The 4,462-nt window shown below is 49.5% G+C and overlaps 1 pseudogene; it reads left to right on the forward strand.

Annotated features, from left to right (window-relative positions):
* Nucleotides 1–2,558: 2,558 nt before the first annotated feature.
* LOC144245597 (U6 spliceosomal RNA) lies at nucleotides 2,559–2,657 on the forward strand (annotated as a pseudogene).
* The last annotated feature ends 1,805 nt before the right edge of the window (nucleotides 2,658–4,462 follow it).

The following is a 4,462-nucleotide window of genomic DNA, read 5'->3' on the forward strand; positions in this document are numbered from 1 at the left end:
CATCGACGGTAATCTCCTTTACTTAAAGTCGACGGACAGCAGATGTTCACCACATCTACAAAAGACCTTCGCAGCGATCCCGGATTCGTGTTTGATTAAATAACCCGGTGCTGGAGTCCAGCCACGCTGACATATAAACTAACCACCACCAGGTTCTCAGAAGGTTTTAATGCAGATGCATTCTACCTGTTCACTTAGTTGATGTAGTTCATACTTACTTTTGAGGAATCTGATCTGACTCACTTTGCGAAGGATCCCCTGGGGTCCTCACGGAGAATGAATCCACGGGAGCACGGCTACATGCCACCAGGGGGACCTGTCCTGAGGCCACTGCAGGCACCAAGTGACGTACAGGAGATGGGGGTCTGGGCCACAGTGGTGGCTTGGCGGCTGCAAACTCATGGGCGTGTGGCTCTCATGTGCAGGTGGAACCAGCGGACACTGATTGCTGCTGTTCTCCCGGAAGCGGGTCCACTGTGCGTGCGCCTGGCACACGGCAGGTGCATGATCAGTGTCTGCTGAGCAGAAATGCAGGACAGACAGGAGCCAAGAGCATTCTGTGCACTGTAAGGCACTGTCTGCGTGTTCTCTGTTATCACCCTGAGGCTTGCTCTGCCCAGCCCTCCATGGACTAAAGCCCCATTCGAGGAAGCCTGAGCTGTGGTCCAAATCCCAGCTCCCATTCCGTCTGGGAACAGAGTCTGCCCGGCCCGCATCCCACGGTTCTCTCTGGCTTCCCCCGACCTGCCTTTGAGCAGCGCAGTCTGGAGCAAAGGTTTACCTCCCAGGCGACCTCCCCGCTGGGAAGTGTCCACAGATTGGGCACTTATTAGATTCTCTGCAATGTCCCCAATCCTCACTTCCCTTTAATCCAGAGAACTAGTGAGAACATCAGATAGCCTTCTGCATTGTCTCCGGATCTGAGGCTGTGTGGACTCCCTCGTCCTGATCTCCTGGGGGAGCTAATGAGAACATGAGGAAGAGAAGTGAGGTCTGGCAGTCCCTCGGCCTCAAACCCCGCCACCCAATTGTACAGAGGGGGTGACTAACCCCTTGCATTCGTGGTTAAGCGCGTTCTCCTTCAAAGAGCCCTAAGATTAAAAAAAAATTTTTTTTTAAGAAAGAAAAAAAGAAGAACCCACTGCGTTTACATGGAAAGTAGCTCCACATTCCTGCCATAAGGAACACAAAGCGTCCCAGAGCCAGCAGCTACCTGGCCCCGTTCCCTGCCGTATTATAGAGCAGGGAGCCAAATTTCCTTCTGGATGTCTATAAATAAAGTGCTTCATCCACAGGCAATTAGGTGGGAGCATTTTTCCGGCCAGTGTGCATATGCGTTTCATTTCTCCACAAGAGGTACAGCGGACCAGAGATGTTAGTTTAAGCCCTATTGCTATGTGCAATAATAAGAATGTTTTCACAGCATCTACTTCCCTTCTTTCCAACCTTCCCCTTCCCCCTACTCAGTCTAGGTTTTATGTAGAAATTCTACTTAGAAACGGGCAAGCAGAGCCTTCCAAAATTCTTTCAGTTGAAGAAATTTAGAAGGCTATGGGGTTTCATGTGTTCTGCTGCATGAAGACTGCTCCAATTCCAATCTCCTGGCGTATCCGGTGGATTTCCCTTATTCTGATAAGAGCTGTGCAACTGATCACATTTCCCTTTTCACCTCATCTGCCAGGTAGCTCAGTGCCAATAACTGCTTATACATTATGGATAGTGCCTCCGAGTCCTCTATTTTCTCAATTCCTGATTTCACTTCTGATTATCCTTTCCAAAACTAAACATCAACTTAAGCTTACCCACAATGTCTTCATAAAGAAGCAGGACACAAAGATGTAATAGTTTTTAGTTTTAGTGGCTGCCTGCTCTCAGAATGGAAACTCAGGATGGAATGACATGGAATGACAGAAAAAAAAAATAGGATAGAGAGAAGGAGAGGAGAGAAACGACTTACAGTGGGTATGGACTAGGTGTCTTGGATTAGGTAGGCACTTGACATAATTTTTTAAAAGAAATTTAAGATGCAGAGCGGATCTGCTATGGTAGAATGGCAGAGTCAAGTTTGGGCCTCGGTTCTTCTGAGTCCAGAGCTAGTGCATGTTCCATGCTATCATGCTGCTCTTCAAATGGGTAGTGGGGAAAAGGCTGGGCAGTAGCAGAGTAAGCCTGTGAACAGCACAGTACCATGTGCTGAAGGGCAGAGAGCAGGTTTGCTTCATGTCAACAAGGAAGAACAAAGAGAGGGGATTTCAGGTGAATAAGTTAAATACAGCAAGCCAAGGCACCCATCCATCTGTCTGTCTATCCATCCATCCATCTATCCATCTGTCCATCCATCCATCCATCTATCCATCTGTCCATCCATCCATCCATCCATCCATCCATCCATCCATCCATCCATTTATCCATTTATCCATCCATCCATCTATCCATCCATCCACCCATCCATCCATCTCTCCATCCACCCATTCATCCATCTATCCATCCACCCATCCATCCATCTCTCCATCCATCCATGTGTCCATCCATCCATCCACCCAAAACTTTTGGACTCTGTGCTCGCTTCAGCCGCACATATACTAAAACTGGAACCACACAGAGAAGATTAACATGGCCCAGTGCAAGGATGACACACAAAACTTTTGGACTCTACTGCACAACAAAGGCCTCATAAACACTTCGGAATTGACCCAAATTGAGCCATGGCCTTTATACCCCACATCAACCAGTCATTGGATGCAGACGCCCTCGGGAAGTGAGTGTGAGCCTGAATGAAGGCAATCAGCAGAGAGAGAGACTCAGGTGAGGGCTGTTGGCGGCCCTCACTCCCTGCAGGTGGGGGAAACACAGGTTGTCATTCTGAAGGGACATCTTGGGTGCCACTGGACTGGCCCCACCACACCCTGCTCTGCTGATCTCCATTTGACTATTTATTCCCACTCTGGCCTCCTCCACGAGAAGGTGGGCTCCTCTTTCTTATTTCGTTCACAGCTGTCTGTGTCTGCAGAGCCTAGAACAGTGCCTGGCCCAAATAAGCAGCCGCTGAATGAAATGAAGGAGGGGACAGACACAGCAGCCACTGTCACTGTATGCTTACAATGTATCAGGCACCGTGCAAAATGCTTTGCAGGAAGTATCTCATTTAACCCACAGGACAACCCAAGAGGTGAGTACTATTATTCTTGTTCTATAGAGTTAGGAAACGGGACTTAAAGAAATCAGGTCATCTGCCCAATGGCACACTGAGAAGAGGCGCTTAAGTCCAAATTTCAAGGATTCTATGCAGTCACTGGCTCCAGAGATTTCCTCTAGTTTATGATGTGCTATCCCTCTGGGCAGGTGCAGAGAGAATGGGGTCTGCTAGGAATTCAGGAAGGGCTGGGGACCACTCGAGGTAGTGTAGGAGCTTCCACAGAGATACGCCCAGGACTCAACTCCTGGCTGGGAGGGGCCCACATCCCATCACATGGCCCTCCATAGCTCACGCATGCTGGCAATCTTGAGTCCCCACATCCCCCACCAGGACTCTTCCCAACCTCCAGACCCTCATGCTCTCACCGAGTATCTCTCAGGGATCTCAGATGTAACATGGCTGAACCAGACCCCATCAAACTCCTCCTCTACCAGCCTTCCCACATCAGAGTGACACTGCCAGCCACACAGTCGTGTGGCCACACACCCGTGGGTACCTTTCCTTGCTCCCTTCCCTTCACCCCCACATCCTTCAGCAAGACCTACAACTCCACCTCCAAATTAAATCCCAAATCCATCTACTTTAGTCCATTTCCACTAAGTGGCTCCTAGGCTGGCTGACCAGTATCTTTCATTTGAACCCCTGCAAAAGCCTCCTGCCTGGTTTTCCTTCTCTCTCTCCATGCATACCCTGTCTTCCCACGTGCCAAAAGTCAAGAACTGTGAAGGGGCTGAGATCTTACTCATTTGAAAGCTGACAAATCATGCTGGTTCCATGGATGGTGACCGGAGACACGAGACTATTGGGTCAGAGAGAGCAGACTTCACCACTCACAACAAAAGCAGTGGGCAGTGCCAACATGCTCACTGAAGGTCCCTTAGCCCTGACTCCTACGGGGGTGACATGGATGGGCCTAGAAGGATGCTGACACATGCAGTGGCTTTGCATTATAAGAGAGGCACCCTGAGCCTGGGGACCTGTTCTTTCATAGCAGGCAGGGAATGAATCTGCTCTCTGTCATGACGGGAACGTTACTTCACATCTCAGGCTTACTCACTGCAAACACAACCCTGAGAAATTACTCAAGTAAAGAGTGGTCAGAGCCTTGCATCCACAGGATACGCAATAAGATGAACGCCCACTGATCTAGAACAAAATTCAGACTATTTAACGTGACTTTCAAGGCCCAGAGTGATCTGGCTCCTGCCTGCCCCTCTGACCTCACCTCCCAATCCCCCTGCCCCCATTCATTCTGCTTCTGCCACA

Source organism: Crocuta crocuta, unplaced genomic scaffold, assembly GCF_008692635.1.
Source record: "Crocuta crocuta isolate KB4526 unplaced genomic scaffold, BGI_CrCroc_1.0 scaffold299, whole genome shotgun sequence".
In the NCBI taxonomy this organism is placed as follows: domain Eukaryota; kingdom Metazoa; phylum Chordata; class Mammalia; order Carnivora; family Hyaenidae; genus Crocuta; species Crocuta crocuta.